The sequence below is a fragment of the Cygnus atratus genome, chromosome 1 (genome assembly GCF_013377495.2).
Source record: "Cygnus atratus isolate AKBS03 ecotype Queensland, Australia chromosome 1, CAtr_DNAZoo_HiC_assembly, whole genome shotgun sequence".
NCBI classification, from domain to species: domain Eukaryota; kingdom Metazoa; phylum Chordata; class Aves; order Anseriformes; family Anatidae; genus Cygnus; species Cygnus atratus.
In genome coordinates this window covers 66,930,624-66,952,126 of record NC_066362.1, presented here as the reverse complement: position 1 = coordinate 66,952,126, position 21,503 = coordinate 66,930,624, and the positions used below count along the sequence as shown (strand labels likewise).

Genomic DNA, 21,503 nt, shown 5'->3' with positions numbered 1-21,503 from the left:
TCTTTGACACATGCACAAAATACTGCCTATGGCAATATTTTAAATAGACTTTCACAAGAATCATTACAAGAAAATATAACTTCATGCTGTAATTGTAGGCAGTTTTGAAGTTTTTAAATTTTCAAGACTGATTCTGAAGAAAACCTAGCATCTGAAAGGACGCTGAAATCACTAGCTGCTTTAGGAAAAAAATTGCCCTCCACCCAACACCAAGGGAAGTACCTGCACCAGCCCAACGCAAACCTACTCTGCACTGCCACCTTGCGACACAGAGACGTGCACTGTGGGAGCCCGGCTTTGCGTACTCAAATCTGTCGTGACAGCACTTTGTGAAAAGTGATAGAGATGTATATTCCCTGGGAAAACCTCATGTTTACATGTTTTGACGAGAAATATCTTAATATACTACAAGGAAAGGCTTCATTTTTGAGTGCAGTACTGTCTTTAAAAGGTGACAGTAGTTAAAGAACAGCATTGTAGAGTTACCCTGGCTCCTCTTTCTGACTGTTATTAACTATTGTTAGTTTGCCAAATGAACCTTGGGTAATTCAACTTACAACTGTGTCCACCCACCTCAACCAAAAACAAAGAGGCGACAAGATAGCAACTCTAATTTATGTCTCTACAGATCTTTCCTCAGTTGTTGCCTAATCCTGTTGAAATCAAGTTCTCAACCTGAGAGCTTCTGTGCTCCTCCAAAAGCACTTCAGCTGCCTGTTTTGTATCCAAGCATGTCAAAGGCACAACAGCAACTATAAACAGGTTTTCTTCTATCCCTGTTCCTGGATCCCACTGGTCTTTGCAGAGTACACTTAAGGAGAATAAGCACTACTCCAAACAGGGTTAAGGAACAGTGAAAAGTTATTGTCGTCCCTCTTACCCCATACACATAACGAGAATTCATTGCCTTCTCTTTAAGCCCTTCTCCTCAGTATAATTTGTTTGGTATTTGTTGGCCTAAAGTAGAGAGTGAGCATGACTTTTACCCTGTGGTTAGAAAACTTACTTGGTACGTAGGAGGACTGTGCTGTAGTTTCTTGTTTCATCAAATAATTAACACAAAACAGTGGCACCAGAAATCTAAGAGAACTGCTCAAGAAAAGCAGAAATTCAATCATTTTTCTCAAATCTAATGACAAGGATGCAAAAGAAAAATCACCTCTCTATCCTTTATGTAGAAAAAAATTCTCTTAATTCTTTCACAGAAAGCTATCTAAACCCAAGAGAACACCCAAAACTAAAGAAAATAAAAATGGGGGAAAAAAGCCTAACCTTCTCAAATGTCTCATAAGGTAACACACACACAAAAACTAGATGGTTTCTTTTACTATTAGCTAGTGTTCACATTTTTGTAGGAAGCTACAACATGATTTGTGGGAAGTCTTCACACCTAATTCTGGACTACACATTCTGCTAGACAGCCAGGTGACTAAGCAGGGACCATCTCAGCTCTTCACCAATTTTGTGACTTTTGCCAACTTGTCACTCTGCAATTTTTGAAATCAAAATTGGATTGTATTAGAAATGATGGGGGGAGGGGGTGTTTGACAGAAGTGCTTTATTGCCTGTCTCAAATAAAATGACAGGAAAATAATTAAGCTTTGGCCTTTGGAATGCCTTCCTTGGTAGAATCAAACTACAAAAATGCGATTAAATATTAAATACATTCTATGATAAATACTCATTTCCACATTATGATTTCTGTAGTTACAGGAAACAAAACTATTATTGATTAAACAGACTGAAATAGTTTAATATCTTCTCTTTTCAAGAGCAAAAATCATATAGATCTTCCTTTGTCATAATTATCTGGATAAATGTAACTAGCCATCTGTGCTCTGGAAAGATTCATGCTTGTGACTAATGCCCTTAAAATAAAATGAAATAAGAACTGTAGGCCCAACATTACTGCTGTTGGAAATAGAACAGTTCTACTAGAAACCTAACTCCGCATCAAGAAAGCCTACTGCAGCTCATCAATGCATATTATTTCTGGTCATGTTTGACAAACAAGTAGCCAGCTACCTGCTCTGTCTCATGGAGAGCCAGAAAATAAAAGTGTTATTTTTTTCCAGACAAAACCCATTAGATTTAATGCACATAGCTTTCAAGGCACTGTACTTAGTATTGCCTTATTACACAGCTCTACAAATATGCATAACAGAGTTCACAATTCACATGTATTACCTATGGTGCTTTTGGGGCTACATTGTCCCTTGTGCACATTATCCTTCAGTGCATGCAGTAGCTTCCCACTGAATTAAATGCCATCTACTTTTGGTACCATTGCCAGAAAAAACAGACCTCTTTTCCTAATTTCCTTCATTCCTACAAAACCTCGAGAGGAATTACCCAAAGAAACTGTTCAGCTTTTTTTTTTTTTTATGTAAGAGAGAATAACACTCAACAATTCATCTAAGTAGAAATGTTTCTCTAAGAAGAAATATTTCTTCTTAAACAGGTGAAAATCTAAAATCTGTGTTGTCTTCTCTGCCAGTTTTATATTTAGTTACCTTGAACATAAGCCATTACTTTGTCTGTAGACTTATGTTCATCTATGAAAGCTCTGATATTTCTGGCATTTTAAGTTCAACTCATCACACAAGTTTGATAGTCTTAAGCAAGCAAAACATCACATAACAGTAGAGTTAGATATAGTAACCACGATTTGTGATGCTTCATTACATGCATGTCAGAACTATTGAGGGTGGCCAAAAACAGCTTGCCGAGCAGTAAAATATAACTTTCAACTTCTCTTTACTTGTAACAAAAGGGCAAGGAAAGTTGTGCAAAATTTATTTGAATTCTTAAAGTTTTATAAGAAAATAACACATTTCACATTCTAGGCAGCATGCACAATCTTAAACCTGCATGCATAAGCAAATACAGCCATAAGCTAACTTAAGTTTGACTCAAAGAACCCAGCGGCAACACCATAAATATGAGAGAACATCTCGCAGCCCTCCACCAGAACCTCACCTCACTTCTCAGCTGTGTAGAATTTCCCTTCTCTCATGGACTTGGAAGAAGATACAAATTCCTACAGCTGAATACTAAGTGATATTGGAAAGTTGCAAGTCCAAGAAGGAACGTTCACAGCTTGCTGACTCCCCTACTATCAACCAATCTTGAGCCCAAACTCCCACGTGGACCTCAACTAAGGAACTAAGGATGACACTTTGGTAAGAGGGTCATGCACCTATGTAGGAATATAAAGCTTGTCCATCCTTCATCTAATGCAGGCTCATCTAAGTCTCATGTTACAGGGAAATTATCTCTAACAAATCTGTAGATATCCCCAACAGACTCGTCACCAGCTGCTATGACTACTTCCAAAGAAATACATGATTTATTTAAATTATGATTCTCAGGTGTTCATGGTATCTCCTAGGAGGTTTCCAAGCATTCCCTCCTGTTCTATATAGTAAATTATTTAAATTAGAAGACGACTATTGATATTTGGTACATTTTACAAGCACTTTTTTGCAGAGGTTTAAAAATCAGCTTCGACCTCTTGACAGTCTAAACAAAACAGAAAAAGCCAGGGATGTTTAAGAATAGTTCAGGACTCCAGTTTGCCAAAGGCCTTCCCATGTACCTTATATCTTTACTGTCTTGACTTGGCTTGGAAGCATGGTTTTCATCACAGAAGGCCTATGGATTTGGCTTTTGCTCAGCTTCTCTCTTTCATATTAATTTTATGGTTATATGTTTCCTTTTACAACAGTTTTATGTTGGATTTTCAACTCAGCTTTATTTTCAGCACTTGATAATATTCCATCAAATGTTCTAATTCATCCTCTCCCACTGTTGCTGTTTGTCATCATTAGAAGACTGTCTTCAAGCTTTAAAAATGTGAATACAGAAATAAGTGTAGAGACAGGCCAAACCCTGGTACCATCTTCTAAGAGAAAAATGTATTCTCCAATGGCACTGGCATTATCATATCAGAAATTCAAAGAAGGTCTTTCTATTTTTATATTTTTTTCAAGTAACGTTGGAATACTACATGATGTGGTGACAAATACAGCGTCTGATTATTTACCAGGTAAGTTACAATGCGCAATCATTTTTGAAGATTTTAATGAAATATTGCTTTCACTTTTTTTTTAAGTCCTTCCGGTTATTTTTGAATTCTATGTCTTTAAAAAAAAAATGTAACCATACCATTCACCTCTTTATGCCTTGGAGCAAATTCTGTTACAGATGGGTTTGTATCAAGCATTAAGCTCAGGAGAACATGGGATATGGAACTGACCTTTTGCAGCTAATGGTGATTTCACAAACCACATAAAGGCTTCCAAGTTGATGTCCATCATACTCACAGTAAATCAAACACCGCTCCAGAAGTCCAAGAGAGAAAAATCATTCGCCTATTGCCTTTGACCAAGTAAAAGGACTTTTCACCCCTTTTCATTTATGAAAAGAAAAAATGAATTTCAACATACAGCCTGCTGCAGTGTTCTCCTATGGATGCTGTGGTTCACTAATTACTCTCAAAAAATAATTCTTTCTGTCCATATTCCCTTACGTTTTCATTAAAGGAATATCCCATTACATACTTCAAAAAAGCCCTTGTTTTAAAATGAGTGTATAATCTCAAGAAGTATTCCCTGTTCAGAAGTTTCCTCCTGGCCTATCAAAATATGTGTGATTTTTCAAAGAAATGAGATAATGAAATATATGAGATATTTAAATGCTAGTTTCTGAAGTCACAGCCATGACCCTGTGCGTACATATTTCCAGTATGAGCCACCACCTGTTCCATAAGCTGTCAGGTGCAAAGTGCATGCACATCAGTCACAATTTTAAATGTCAGAAAAGGGCAGTATTTCTTAAAAGTGATTAGCAAACTGGATGGAAAGGAAAATGCGTTTGTCTGTGCCCTTCAGTCAGGCTTACTTGTAACATACTACGGACCTTATTACTTCATGAAAGAGTCCTGGGGGTCACCTAGTTTCTGCAAGGAAGGAAGGCACAGAAGACATCAGCAGGGGCTCCCATTGCAGGTGATGCTTGTCACCAGTGCCTGTAGCTCTGGGAAAGGTTTCTTGGGAGGAGCAAAGTTAGCCAAAGCCATCATGGCTTTCTTACCACCTCAGCAAGTGCACTTGAGGGTGTTGCAAGGATGGCAACATAAGTCCACTCAAGAAGCACCAAGATGGTGAAGATCCAAGCCTATAGAGGCAGAAGACAGCTCCAAGTCCCAGAGACAGTTTCCCTATGAGCAAGAAATAGACCACAGACAAATGATTTACAAGAGGGTGGTAGGGCACTGACCTTTGTCCTTGGAAGAGAACACAGAAATTAAACCATATATCCCAGTTGGTAGGCATAGAGGCCACATTTGCCCATGTACCAAATGCTGAGTTGGGGATCCAAATCTCCTGATTTTGATGTTGATCTGGAGTATTTGGTTACAGAAAGTTATATGTTATTGTTTCGGGTCTGCACAAAGCATCTCTGGCACTTTTTAATATACAGTCAGAGGTAATTTTCTGTCCTCCCACTTTCAAACAAAAACTGCAGTAATTTCCTTAGGAGAGAGGCAGCATATGTTCAGGTTGCTGATCACACAGCTCCAGCAGTTGACATTTAATATGCAAAGTAATTCTCACAGTAACTACTCATGAGAAACTCCTTCCTGGCACAAAGCTCCTTAGCAAAAGATTAGCACCACACTGACCTTGTGCTAAATGGGAATGCTTGATAATGAAGTTAAAATAGAATAACTGTCTCTCTCATGCACATCAGTAAAAAAGTTATGGATAAAATAATGGGCTCTACAAAATACATCTTTGCAAGAAAGACTGAATTTAAATATGCCTGTTCAAGTTTTCTCTTTAAAGCCAATATGAATGAAATTAAGATATGTAAAGTAAAAGACAGAAAAACATAATGTACTTAGGCATCCTGCAGCTTTCTCCTTTTAATAGTTTTAGAAGACTTAAGTTATCACTTTGAAATTACTGAAAATTTGAGAGTAAAACCAATAAAAACAAACAGCAGTCTACTTCAGTCCCACTAACGGTTTGATTCAGTACATTTAAAACAGGCTATTTCTGACAAGATTTCACTGAAAAATGAAAAGCAGTTGAAAAAAATACTTTCAGAGGAAGAAAATAGTCTTGTTCATCCATGTTGACTATTTTGTCTTCCAGAAAACTATGTAAAATTGTAGAAAAATATTATCTTGCCATAATTTTAGCAAACAAAGAAGATGTTGATCTTCTTTGCAGGCTTTTCTTGTTTTTAAACAAAGAAATGAGAACTGCTAAAATAAACAATGTTTTCATTAGATATCATCAGATTTAATTTTAAACTATTTTTAACCAGTCCTAAAATTGGAGATTTAAGATTAGTAATCATGTATAGAAAATGTCGTAGTGAATTTCAACCCAAAATTAAACCAGTAAAAAAAGCAATAAAGATACTACCCACCAAAACACCAGTACCCCACTGAAACAAATTTTAGCAGACAGCAATAGAAATCTAAAAAGATACATTTATGAAGAACTCCGCATAGATCCACTCCACTAGATACCTTCAAGTAAAATTGCAAAGAGTTTTTACCACATTTTCCAGCCCCTGCTCCTCCTCTCCCCACTAGAAACAGTTAAGTTTTCAAAAGAATTTAATTATGTGTTGGCATTCCTCCCCATATTGTGTTACCATATGAAGAAAAAACTTTAGTGCTTTTTCTGGTGTCAACTTCTTGGCTAACACAAAGCAACTTCATTTTACAACATACAGAATGAGAAAAATCATTCCTCCCCATTTGATAGAGTTGAAGGTTAAATAAAGAGACGCTCACATATATCTGGAGAATGTAAGCTTCAGTATGCCAATATAAGAAGCTGTTGTGTCTACCCTGCACCCAAATGCTTGGCACTTCCTCCTCATAAGAGCCTAGTACTTGTTCCTTGGCTCATATTATCCAAATTGAAGTGGATTGACTTAGAAGTAGGTCTTAGTGGCAATAGCCTGCTTGAACTGAAACACATTAGAGGGGAACTCATGTAAGCCACTTCACTCACAGCAGGTGATGGGCATCCAGGGTTGTGATTTCTTCCACCAGCACAGCCAGGCCCTGAAAGAGGCAGTTTGTCCACAGCTAAAGCCCTTAGACAAACAGATGTCAGGCTGGTCTGCAAAAAGCCTGCAGGGACACAAAAGCCATTGGCTTTTTCCTGTGCCATGCTGCGAGACGGTCCATGATGGGCGTCAGCTGTACACTTAATAACAATCCCACAAAGCTGTAAGATGCATATGTTAAATAGCAGCAGGGTGGAATTAGTACTGCATGCTCAGCATGAGGTTAAAAGGTTCTGGTAACTGAGAGCATGAAGTGATGTGCTGCAACAGTGATTTGCCCAAGGTTTGTAGTAAACCTCCCTGCACATGCTGGCAACTCACAGAAATGTTGCAGGGACCCTACATGCAAGAGAATACAGTGGCACTCTTAGTTTTATCTATTCAAAGACAGAGTTCAGATTCAGAGAGCACTCCAGGCTCTCAGCGGAGAGGCCCGCACCTTCCCCTACTCACCCCCGGATTTCAGCAGATAACAGGAGGATGTGCTGAGGCTGTGCTCACTCCATTGAGTCACCCAGATGCCAGGGACACACACCCACCTGCAGGTACACACCATCTTTTAAACCCAGGAGAAAATAGCACAAGACACCCCAGGGGCACAACAGGTCTGCTGGAACATAAATAAATTATACTGTTATACCCACCCAAGGCAATTCCATTTTAATCCCTCTCCTAGCTTTTGGCACATGCCATAGCAGAGATGGTTTGGAGACAGACAGAGCTATAGGCAATGCAAAAATGGGTAGAAAATGAGCTGAAACATGCAACAGAGTTGGGAAAAAAACAGCCACTGGCATGCAAATACTGTTCCCCTGCACCGTAGTCAAGACAAGGAGAAGTCTAAAAGCTCAGCATTAATGTGTGTCAATTGCTTGTTCTTCAAGTAGTTCTGACCTTCAATGGCTGTTGCATAAGAGGCAGCTCAATTTACCTGCCCCCACCCCCCCCCCCCACCCCCCACAGATTTACAGCTTGCATTTGGATAAAGCAAAAATATATGAAGGGACGTATTACATTACCAAATCCCTAAATCCTCATTCACTCAACATTCATATGTCCTCATTTCATGGTTGATGGGTGAAGTGGAGCAAGTGGTGTTGGTTTTGCATATGAGTACTTCTGGCACAGCTTTTATTCTTAGCATATGGCAATAGTTTGTGGTTCAATTAAAGAGGAGATAAAGGTTGTCCTGCTAGATTAGCATTCTATTATTTCAGAAGGTGCCAACTGTAGAGCATTGTAGAATCAGTTGTCTTGTTTTCCCAATTCCTGGAAAGAAGCTCTTTATCCCCATAACATGCAATCAGTTTGAAAACTGTCACTGAAAAGTTCTTGAATAAAAGAAAAGCAAAAGCCAAGCAACTCTCCCAGAAGGCACAGGCCTTATGTTTTCAGTAGCATTATCTCCACTGACAAATGAGACATTGCAGATAAGAATTTATAGAGGCTGATGTTGGGTGATCTGAATCTTCACAAGTGGGTTACAAATATAAACATGAGAGTGCTTGTGAATTCTTTAGAATACTGGTCACCAAAAAAATCAAAAAGATGTCATTGGTATGCCACTTTGTGTACTTTTATTGTAAAAGCAACTAAAATACTGATATTTCACATACCCAGCTGTTATAAATGCTGGATGACCATACTTAAGGTTATGGAAATGTGCTGATCTAGCCCACTACTGAAAGCCTGAGACAGAAAGAAGACCTGAATCTCAGCGATCAGAAAGATTTTCTAGAAACACATTCCAAATCTGCAAGGTTTGGTTTTGTCTCATTACAAAAACAGAAGCCAATTGAAGTTAGCAGGTCTGTTTGGAGGTCTTCCTTCATTAGGTTAAACTTTATTCCAATTCACTTAGACTCAGCTTTGATGCATGTGATTTTTAACCGTTATTAAACATTTTCATGCAACATTTCCTGTTCCATTTGCAATGTCAAAAAGCATGTCTGCACCAACTATTTACCAATACCACAAGAACTCTGAATGATACCGAGAATAAGAGGAAAGGCTGCAGAAAAAAATAAAAAGGAAGAAAAGAACCCTGTATCCATTACGGAAACCTAAGTAACAGGAAAAGTACTGAGCCTATACTAGTAAAAGCTCATTATTTGTATCTCCAAAATGTATCGAAAATACTGAACAACAAGGATTTAACGACAGACAGATTCTGGCTGGTTAATAATAATTGCACTAGCTTTTTTATACAAAACCTGACATTAAAACTGATCTTGTGTTTTCCCATCTCCCACTCTTACAAATCTACGAATACTTCCCTTTCATCAAAATGATAGAGATGACAACAAATCGTTCTAAGCTCGGCAACATGCAGAGTATTGTAATTCCTGTTTAAAATGACACTGTCTGAGTAGAGAACCTGGGAGGTACACCTCTGGCTGGGAAATGGCAGAGCTACTTGTTGTTCAAGCACACCTATTTCTAGTAAAAAAAAAAAAAAAAATGCGTGGGACAGTTTTACAGCACTCCCCTGATCAGGCTGTAAGAGATTAGCTTTCTCTTGACGGAGATGCTCTTTTGCCAATGACCAGGACTGCAATAACAGCACGGAGGAAGTACATGGTGTTACTGGCGGTGCAGAGTGTTTTCTGCGTCAATGTTCCTGTCCTCCGTGTTTACAGAAGTGTGAAAGCTTCACGTTAGCACAGACTATCTGCTGGACTCCGACTCGAATCCTTCCATGCTTGTGCCTGCTGGCACAGGCTTCGTTAACATTTTGTTTTCCCTTCACTTCGCTTGCTGCAAAGTGAGACCTTAAACATTTTCCTGTTTATTTCTGTTTTTGCTTTAGAAACAGTTCTAGCAGTCCACTTGTAGGGAATAGCCCTATAACAAATCGCCGTGGGTTTTCATCCTGAAAGCCATTCATTGAGGGAAAAGCTTATTCTCTCTCATGTCTTTTTAAAGGATTTGAATGTTTAGAAAATTTTCTGTCCAGACTTAAAATGCAGGCAAACCTATTTCATTTGGGGGTATATGTGAAGCAAAAAAATAATTCTGGGTACAGATCCCTACTCGCTGCAAATCAGTATAAACTTTAATGCTTGTGGAATGATACAGATAGATGCAATGTGAGCAGTGGTATTGAACAGAAAGCAAGGAAAATCTTTTAATCAGCATGTCAATTCCAAGTTAAATTAGTTATTTCAACTGTAGACATCATCCAGAAAGCACAGTGCCTTGTTACACAGCACCAGGTATTCAGTTCAGCACTCACTTGGAAAGCAGTGGAAATGGAAGAAATGAAAATGGTGGAAAACAATTACTTTGAGACAGTTGTTGGTATGTTTTATGGAAAAAAAATAAAAAGAAAAAATAAATATTTGCTGTTCTTTTTTCTCAGCTGTGCAAAACTCAAAGCACAACATAAATTGCTTGAAACAAGGAGTGTTTTTCCCTTTAATTTTGGCCTAGACCCTTTGGTGGCATCCTATTTAAGCTAAGACAGGGTTTTGTTTTGAGAGTTCTAAGCTCAGTGACATTTTTGAGGTCTGTTTTCCTTCTTAAGCTATGTTCCGAAGCATGCTTAGGTTTTGGTGGTGAGATTATGAAGTTTGAAAATATGAACAATCAGCTGAGGAGGAAAAAGAGAGAGAGGATTAGCTACAGCAGCGACCCTGAAAAACGATACCTCACTGCAATCCAGCATCAGGGGGAATGAAAATTAGAGTGGAAAAGACAGCTATAGGAGAGCTACATACCAACCAAGGAAAACATTTTTGTTTATTGAAGTGAAAACTGTGAGGGATAAAGAGGTAGATTTTTTTTTCTGCAAAGAAATTAAAAATACACAAGTGTACTTCAAGTCAGAAGAAAGTAAAATGTAGGAACTTCAAATCCCAGAGAAAATGTTATTTCTTTATTGCTTTAGCTGCAAGCTTGATCTCATTTTTCAGAGACCAAAGTCTTTGCACTTTTAAAGCCTCATTCCCAGGCATCTCTGCTCATGGGTGTTTTACTAGTAGCACCAAAAATTTTTGAAATATTTAGAGAGATGGAAAGGGGAGAATGGCACCAATTTTGCATGTACTAAGTACGTAATTCCCTGATTTACTCCATTTTGAGCACTAAAATGTCATCATCATCTTGTGAGACATTTTAGAGCTAGTAACTAGCGAGCCAATGTCCAGGTCTGATGAGAGGACTGAATGAGCACAACTACCTACTTGCAGTGGAGCAAGTCAGCAATTACAGCAAGATAAAGGATAATTAGGTCCCAGTTCACCTCTCCTCCCCATCCAGCAGATCTCAAAATCAGTGTCATTCCTTTTAATACCTTTTTGGGGGGGGGCATAAAAAAAGGGTTTATTATAGTCATATCCCTTGAATTCTTGGTTAAAAAAGGATAAGGACTTTTTGGCCTGTTTCACACATCAGAGCCTTTACAGCTTTTAGGAAAGGATCTAGAAATGTAGAATTCAGCATGTCTTCCATAAATTAAAAGCTTGAAGAAGAAAAGCACTGAGAAGCTGTTTTTTGTTGTTGTCGTTGTCTTGTTTTGTTTTTTAATAACAAAAAATAACACAGATGACTGTGGTTTTATTTATCAGAAAAAAAAAGCAACTTCACAACTACCCAAAACTCATGCACTCCTTTGATACTGGTGAGGCTTCAGAGAAACATAACAGCCAAACCTATAACATGTTTTCTACAAACAGCCAGGAACTTTCATATTTGCTCCAAAAATCACTTCTCCCAACTACAGAAAACCATACCAGTCTTGGAACCCCTTTGGAACCAAATGCTAAGTTTATTAATTGTGGTACCAAACAGCATCCAAAATTTATGTAAAGATGTTTACCACACAACTCTTCAAATCATGACAGCTTCTGAAAAGAGAAAAAACCCTCTCTCAAAACTGTTTCTTTTACAGTTCAGTTCAAAAAGCTAGCATTGTCCTCAGTCTTTGAATACCAAAAAGTCAATACCAAAAAGTTTTCAAAACATGAATGTATGCCGTTTATGCACATACATATATATATATATACTTTCATAAGCCTCATGGAGAAAACAAGCAAACACAAAATCTTACCAGAATAAAGACAGCAACAGGACTTTCTAGACAAAAGGCTATCCCTTCCCTCTGTTGAAGCCATCATCCCAAATGTAATCACTACAACTCTTCCCTGACAGACAGTGCTTGATAATCAATTTTGACTAAAGAAAAATGCCACCTTATTTCTCCATCTGCCTCTTATAGGAGAAGCACAATGTTAAAAAAAAAAAAAAAAGTCGGAATTTGTAAATTTTACAGATCTCTGAATAAAGATGAAATGAAGTATGAAATCAAGAAAAATAATATTTGCATTTACCTAAAACACGGGTCTTCTCACAAGCCAAGAAAGAGGCTCTAATCCCTAAACCCAAATCTAACCATGGTGAAATTTCACTGAACTGAAATTTAGGAACTAGACTCATATATTGAGCCTGTTTCTGTTCAAGGAGTAACGCAAGCCAACAGTGATAAAGAGACTAGAACATTTTGGTTTGTTTGTTTTGCCTACCAACCTTAATAGAGATTCTGAATGCTTGCTTCACTAAGGCTTGGCACTTACTTTTGAAGATGCAATTTGCTTTGATGTCTTCAAGCCCTTCACACCACATTGTGACTCCAAAATAGCCACATCCACACAGGAAGATTAAAATACAGTCACTGCCTGGAAAAAAAAAAAAAAGTACACACCCAAGAATACATTTTTTGGGATGCACCATCACTAGTCCCGCCCACATGGTCAACATGAAAGTTTGATCTTTCCAGCTCCTTAGCAATATATATCCCTTCCCCAGAAGGGTAAATACTAGCAGATGAAGGCTCGTGGAACAGCAATACCCCTTACACACATGACATGACTTACAGACCTCAGCAGCAGCCTCTCCACAATCCTCTAGATAACCCCTTCTCTGTGCAAGCTGGTGTTTTCCCTCTTTTTTTTTTTTTCCCCCCAACTCAGGTTTGTAGGTTTTCTACTGCTGGATTTCCTTTAGACTTACATTAGTGTCTCATCAATACCAGTCTTGAGAAAAGTCATCCCACATGGCTCTGACTTCAAAGGTAGCATCACCTTCCCTTCCTGTATTGGCTGGGTTATAAGCAGCATTTCATCTTCTGACCTGTTTGCAGTATGTCTTGATAAATGGAAAGGAAATGAAAGCATCAGGAAGTTTTACAGAAGCTGGGAAATAAAAAGGAAAAGGAGTCACTAAGAAGGACTTGGGAGTATTGGTTGATAGTCGGCTGAATATGAGCCAGCACTGTGCTCAGGTGGCCAAGAAGGCCAACAGCATTGTATAAGAAATAGTGTAGCCAGGAGGGCTAGGGAAGTGATTGTCCCCCTGTGCTCGGGTCTGGTGAGGCTGCACCTCGAGTACTGTGTTCAGTTTTGGGTCCCTCACTACAAGAAGAACATCGAGGTGCTTGAGAGAGTCCAGAGAAAGGCAACAAAGCTGGTGAGGGGTCTGGAGAACAAGTCTTACGAGGAGCAGCTGAGGGAGCTGGGATTGGTCTATTCTCCCATGTGCCCGGTGATAGGACAAGGGGGAATGGGCTAAAGTTGCGCCAGGGGAGGTTTAGGTTGGATATTAGGAAAAACTTCTTTACTGAAAGGGTTGTTAAGCATTGGAATGGGCTGCCCAGGGAAGTGGTTGAGTCACCATCCCTGGAGGTCTTTAAGAGACGTTTAGATGTAGAGCTTAGTGATATGGTTTAGTGGAGGACTTGTTAGTGTTAGGTCAGAGGTTCGACTAGGTGATCTTGGAGGTCTCTTCCAACCTAAATGATTCTGTGATTCTGTGAAAACAGGGAGAGAGGAGCCAATACACGGCCATAGTGCAAACAAAAGAAAAAAAATCCAAACAACTGAATTGTTCCATCATTTCAAAAAAGTAATTTTCTCCAAGTACGGACAAACTGAAGTAAATCAAATACAAAGTTTGAGATTTTGGATATGAAAATCACTTTGGCATCTAGATCACTGAACCAAAAAAACAACATTGCCAGTAGCAGGATCTTATATGTACTTTGGATACAAAATTATGAAAATATTACTGGACAGCCAACAGAAACACTTGTCTGCTGTGCTGAATTTCTTGAAATTAATTGAATTTTCCTGCAATTGAAAAAATAGATGTTGGAAGTTCAGGACATTTAGAGAGAGTCAGAACAGAAAAGCCAGTTCATGGTTGATTTTTTATTTGAAAACATACTAATGTATGTGTGCACACACAGGACTGCAGAACCCTCACATAGCAAGGATACAAGCAACTTCTCTTTAGACTTTGTATACATTCTTCATAAATAAATCATAGAATATCCAAGCTGGAAGGGACCCACAAGAATCATCAAGTTGAACTCCTGGCTCCCCAGAGGATGACCCCAAAATCAGACCATGTATCTAAGAGTGTTGTCTAAATGCTTCTTGAACTCCAGCATGCTCAGTGCTGTGACCACTTCATCATAGCATCTAAGAGCATTCTGTTTTTGGAACTACTAAATCATCAATTGATGCTATCTTAAACTCTTCCCTATACCAAGAAATCACTGGATAACCACCACAGTAATTGTTCAAATTTCAGCTCATGGCTTGTACTTTTGTAGTAGACTCTGTCCTGTATCAGAGAAAATAGGCTCCAAAGTGTACAGTTAAAGCTAGGTTTTACAAGTAGTTATTGATTTTTGATGTTGATACAACTTCAAATATAAATCTGCCTTTTTCCAGTCATGACATTAGTTTTTCACTGGTTGATCTTGGTTAGTATCTTGCCATTTGCACCACACGAAACAGTGTCAGATTCTAACTTGTCTTTCTTCACAAAGCATGTGACTCAATTAGGATAGGGGACTAAAAGTCAGAAGCTCTGGCTCTAAGTTTTGCCAAACTCCCAAAGCTACCTATCTTGATTTCACTGATGACTACAAAGATTTCTGCAAGGTATGTTGCTCTTCTGCTATTATAAAAACATGGCAGGTATGGCAGTGGTTTGTGAATATTTACAAATATTTAGATAATTTACTGTGTGCATAAAACAGTACTGTATATTTATGTAGATTGCCTTTCGTTGTTTCAGAGTGATATTAAGAAATCCTGTTCTGTAGTTTAACAACAGCTTTGTTTCAAATGGTAACAAAAGTAAACAAGAACCACCACCACAAGAACCATGTTAGATGTCTCCCATCATCACAGGTTCAAAGCAATTAAAGTTCAAAATAAGCCAGAAACAAATGACCGAGGAACTGAGAAAGTTTTGATCCAAACAGACTTGAATCATAGACTAGCATTTGGCCTGAATTAGGATTTCACTCACTGCTTTGATCTCCTAATCCACTCCTAATGCACCTAGGAGTGCATTTACATGTAACATAACTCAGTTCCACTCACCCTAGAATTCATAGTATTTTATAAAGATTGCTGTGGGGAAAACACATGTGGGTATGTATGATTTAACATCAAGGAGACAGATTCTGTTAACAAATAAAGAACACCAAAAGTAAACATCTCGGTAACACCTTCCTACATGCAGACCTCTAGTCATCTGATTTGCTTAATTTTTGGGAAAGGATGAATGTCAAAAGAAACCCAATTAAAAACATTTTATATAAACCATGACTTTTTAATCTAGTTATTTCCCTGTTTTATTTGGAAATTCACTTTGTCACTGTTAATAACAATGTAAAGTGTTTATGGTGGTGTTCTACTGAATTCTGTTCATCTTAGAGGCTCAGCCAAATCTTGCTGAATCATTTTTAAAAGGTGACATGAGAAAGATCTTAGATTTGTGAATCATTTTTGTCCTTTGGCCACATGGCACAGCCATACATGAAGCCACTATGTAACATATTTGTGTAAGTGTAGTTCTGCCTGGGACTGTGAGCTAGCGGAGTCCATCAGTACTGGTATCTTGCAGTTGAATATCTCTTGCTCTTTCTGGGTCTGTGGATGTAATTTCCTGTTTGAGATAGTGCTGCTTCAACAAAATAATGATTACATTTCCTGACATTTTGTGAAAAATACAAACATAGCTACACCTCCATGAATATATAATCAGATTTCTTCATCAAGAGCTATACCTGTACGCTGTATGCGCCTCAAAAGCTTTACTTTACAATAGCTGGAGTGTGGTATAGAACCATACTATACACATAGTTCAAAGTATAATCATGTCCTATAGCTTTGATTTCTTACAAGCCCCTTCATGGATCAGCCTAGGATGTGCCACAGCCTTCTTGTCTGTCTCCTACAGGGAATGCAATACACCACTCAGCCCCTGACAGCACCACATATCTAAGGCCTCACACAAACACGCAGATCTCATTTCTGTTCCCACTTTTCCTCCTGATCTACTTCTCTCTTGCTCCATTCCAGCTCATCTACAAATAACATGTTGCCTGTTGCCCAGATCTCTGCCTGATGAGCAGTCAGGTCACTGGCAAAAAGAAACGCAGCACAAGGAGAAGAAAAAATAGTGGCATCTGTCACTGCCACCAAAAATGAATGACACTGGTCCTCCTGGACACACTTTTGTCTGAAGAAAACAATGACTTTCTGCCAGTCTCACTGCTACAACTGCTTTATGGCAGCACAACTGAAATTTTTGATCAGAGTTAATATTTTCCTTTGTCTACAGACAACTTCATTTGTGATATCATCACCTCAGGATGACTGACTGGGATGTCATGGGGAAGTGACCGCATATTAATTTATTATTATTATTTACAGCAAATGCCCAATGCCTTTCCATGTCATCTCTAATTCTTCTTCTCCCTCCCAGTGTCCAGCTTCAGAGACCTGTCACCCCTACCAGGCAGCCATAGCTTCTGTGTCTTCCCTGGCCCTCTATGCTCTTAGGATATGTTTTGCCATGACACCCAGAGAAAGGAAAAAAAAAAAAAGCCTGAAAGCAGAATCCTTGACACATGATTTGAGAATGCAGCTATTAAAACTAACATATCCTTATACTATAATATGACCAAAAACATATCTGAAAAGTTATTGTGAATTTTAGTCTAATAGGAGTTCTTTATTAGATTAAGATATTAGCCTTTCAGGACATATAAAATAGATTTCATGGATTCCCTGTACATTTGGAAATCCTTAACAAATGGCCGAGAAGAAAATAAGGTGCCATCAGCACTGGGCAAAGTTCTCAGTTCTAGAGAAATTCAGATTAGAGATCTGAGGAATCCCATATAAATTTACTCTGTATTTGATAACAAAAAGAATGATTTAAGTCAAGTAGAAGAAGGGTCTCTCAACTCTTCCTGATTAGCCTAAAAGAACAAGAATTGTAACACTTCTAGATTAATGGGAAAAAAAAAAAAAAAAAAGGAAGGACTACCTCAAAGCCTCTGGATTAGCTTTATTTTTCTCCAGAAAGAAGTGATAATATATTTTCCCTGCTTATTCTGGAGAACTTCTTTCACCACTCTACTAAGCTACAGTAGCAAGTCACTACCTAGACCAAATTCAAGTTCCGTCACACTTACATTGTTTCAAATAGATATTGAATGAAATAAGGCTGTTTACTCACATTTAGTGGAGATGTTACCTAGATTAAGGATTTCTGGAGGCTTACTTCATACTTAGCAGTTTTATCCATGGTTTACCAGCTGTTATTTTTATAGAGAAAAATAACATGGAAGGAAGTGATTTTTCCAGCCGATGACTAGGTGGTAATTTGTCAAAACACCCACATGCTTCACAGAGGAAGTAAATGGGGAGGAAGATCCAGGTAGTGTTTCCTGGTTAATAAAAATCTGGATTATATTAGTACTAGGTTGAGGGGAATAAAGGAATTCTAAATGGCAACAGGATGGGGACATCTCCAGTAATTCTATCTCCTTCAGAGATTATGGAGACGGAGTGCCTAGAACCAGGGAAACTTGGCTCCCTCCTTCGAACTGCCTGAGCATTAGATCCCTTGGGGCACTTCAGCACCTCTCCTTGCAAATGCAGTCTTGGGAAGCTGCACTACTTGGACTGGTATTTGTATCACCACAGTTCCCCAGACATTTCTCCCCATGCTACTCACTTTCTAGTCTTCCACTGCACTTTCAACACTTGCTTTCCCACCAGCCCCCACACTGAAATTTCTTTGCACAACCACACACAGCAGCAGCCCCTTTTAATTGCTATCTTGGGTGGCAAAAACTTCCCTACTTTTCCTCTCTCACCATGGTAAGAAATGGTTTGGACCCCTCCTGGGAACTGCCTAGGCTGAGCCTACTGGCCTCACTGCTTCCTCACCAGATGCTCCCAAGGCTGTGGAAGGTCAGACAAACCAAACCACCCTCCTTTTGTGAGGCATGAGCAGAAACAAGGTCACCTCTTGCCAGGGGTACGGTCAGCTGAGACGTGGGTGTGCACACCTTGCTGACAGGACACCCCGTAATGCCAGTGGTGCCATGGAGATTGTAAATCATCCCAGTTATCTATCCCTGCTGCACCACACAGTCACTCTTCTGAGGATTCATTTCATCCATAAAAATCTTTGCGTTGATGTATTCACCTTCATTCTCTGTAAAGCCCTCCCTGCTGAGGGTGGCCCGCCACCCACTCCAGGATTTGGCACCAGCATGTGGTCCATGCTGGGAGGAGGCTGATGGGAAGCGCTGACCGCAGAGCTGACTGCGCAGTGAAGGCTGTCAGTGCCCCTGCTCCCAGCTGGCCAGGAAGGGAGCCAATTCCCACACCTTGCAAACCAGGTGATGGCCAGCCTGCCCTATAAATGCACAGCAGGCAAATTAGGATGAAGTCCCACTACAAGGAAATCAATTAACAATTAATTTCAAACCCCTAAAAGGAAGTGAACTTGAGCACACAGATGTTAATACACTCTAGCAATTCATTTGAAGAGACTCGAGGGAATTGATGGACAACATACAGCAACAAATCTTGTTGTAATGCTAAAAACATGGCTTAACAATCCTTCCTAGCATTTTGTCCCCTAGAGCACAACCACGTATTAGTATAGATACTGATGCAAGTTAATCCAAAGGAGACTGCAAAAATAAATGAATAAATAAAAGGGTGAGATTAATGTTTGCTGACTGCTTCCTTATTATGCTTTTTCCAGATTCTTTTTCTAGTCAGTGTTTACAAGCTATGTTGCCCATGAAGAGCTTTGTATATAAGAGAACTACTTAAATTCAATAGGAGAGCACAAGGAAACAATGCACTGAGGAACTAGATATGACCAGATAGGTTTCAATAATTCAGGTCATCATAATTTCATAAAAGATACTCTTCTCCTCAGTATTTTGAATTTAAAACTGCTTGCTTTGATTACTGAAATTTTGACTTTGATCAAATAAATTTTAAAAACAAATTAATTTCTTCCTTTTTTCTCTATATAAGCAAGATCTAAAGGTACAACCAATGTCTGCGTCTGCTGCAGATATAGACAAGGCAGGTGATGCAAAGGGTAGTAACACATTAGGGACAGCAAAACAGACATGGCTCTGGTGCCAGTTTTTTTTTTTTTTTTTTTTTTTTTTTTTTTTACAGAAAGCAAGCTTGCTCTGGCTGCCATCAATGCAAGGATCAAAGCACAGAGGTTGCTGGCCAGTCCCAGGAGGAACAGCTTCTCCCAAGAGCACCCATGGCCTGCAACATCCCTGTGCTGGCAGGAGGGCAGCAAGTCCAGCTCTCCAGCATTTGGCCCTTTTCTGTAATGGGAGCGACCACACTTTTAGCACAGACAGTCAGCACTGAGAAGGTGAGACTAATAAAAACATATTACCTGATATCAGAGGAAAGGCAGAACACAAGAACTGATAAAAAGAAAGATGAGGACTTGCCTCACATGGACCACCTTTCCTCAAGCCTCGCTTGCACTTCCTCGTAATTGGCCGTGCCTTTTAAGTTAAAACTCTGTCTTCCTTAACATTAATCATTGCCATACCGTCATTTGAAGATTTGCTCTTTGCCCCAGTGCTGAGTGCTCATCTGCTCCTGACTAATATCTCTCCACAGTGGTTATGCAATGATGACACCGCCCTACAGCATGCAGACAGAAGAACCTCTTGCATTACTTGGTCCAGAATGCTACATACAGCCAAACATGGCCACGATGTGCCTAACTTTGAGGTCAGAAACTGAGCATTCCCCACCTAGCCTTTCCCTCAGCCTAGCATATCACTCCTGGCTCTCACCTCTGGCTGAGTGACCCATGCTTCTGATCTGACCACAGCATTTGGTGGAGTATGGGGCACCTTCACGGTCCAGCTGGAAATGTAAAGTGGTTGTTAATGTAAAAATGGTTTTCCAGTACAGTACTGTAACACCATTACAAGCCCTGAGTGATTGTAGCTGGGATTTTTGGAAGTGCAAGATACAAATCCAAAGTTTATATGCAGATAGGTATAACAGAGTGACTTTAAAACTCTCCATTAAGCTAGCAAACCAAGTAGGGAGTAAGAGATTCACATCAGAATTTAACTGTATAGGGCTTGGAGTGAACAGCCTTGTCTTACACTTTCTCTCAAAAAGAATAAAAATAAAAGAATGAGTCTATATTAAAAAAAAAAAAAAAAGAAAAAGAATAATACCAAGTTTTTTTTTTCCTGAGGAGTAGAGTGAATTATCAGCCTGGAAGCTGACAGTCACCTCCTTGAGGCCATTCAAGTTTCTCAGCCTCCATGTTTCAGAGCTTTGACTTTGAAAGCACTCTTTCACATGAAAAGAGTTTCATAACCTCAATTTGTTATACTGTATTATTTTAAATGGACAAACAAGAAATTGTCATGAATGGTAGCAGAACTCCATTTGATATTACATTAGATTGTAATAAAAACATCATACATTCAGACTGACTTTTTGCCATCACTGAACATGTGAAGCCTTTTTTGGAACTTAAATCTATGTTATTTAATCATATTCTCCATGCACAGAAAGAAATTACTTCAGGTATCTCAGAGCACAAAAATCCAACAGTATAAGGAACCAGAGTGTTTCAAGGTTACACTGCAGCTAATATATATATATATATATATATATATATATATATATAAAATACTGCATGTTGACAGTTCTGCACTGAAGAAATTTCTATTGTTTGAGGTTATGAGTAAACCACTGTTCTATTTACACAAGCTTTTTTTTTTTTTTTCCTATCAGAACCAATTGTTACCATAGCTGTATAACAAAACAACAGAAAATAGTTACCCTGCCTTTCTCCCCTTTCTCCATTTACAAGTTATTTTTTATGCCCAGCCCTACTCCTAGCCAAGGATGATAATGCACCTTAAGAAGACTCTGAACAAATAAGTAACCCAATCAGGGAACGTGGTTATGCCTATTTCACAGGAAAAGGGAAAGCCAATGCAGACATATAGTGACTCCCCAGCTATCACCCAGCAGACAGATTTTCCACATGGAAGGCAGCACACCGCATTC

General features: G+C 38.9%; 1 long non-coding RNA gene across 1 annotated transcript; it reads right to left on the bottom strand.

Moving 5' to 3' along the window:
• Positions 1-7,564: 7,564 nt before the first annotated feature.
• On the bottom strand, positions 7,565-20,710 carry LOC118250125 (uncharacterized). The gene is made up of 4 exons (XR_007708851.1): positions 19,849-20,710; positions 13,105-13,239; positions 12,669-12,770; positions 7,565-7,634 (listed from the first exon to the last, which is right to left on the bottom strand). It is a non-coding gene; the product is annotated as an uncharacterized LOC118250125 (long non-coding RNA).
• Positions 20,711-21,503: the final 793 nt, after the last annotated feature.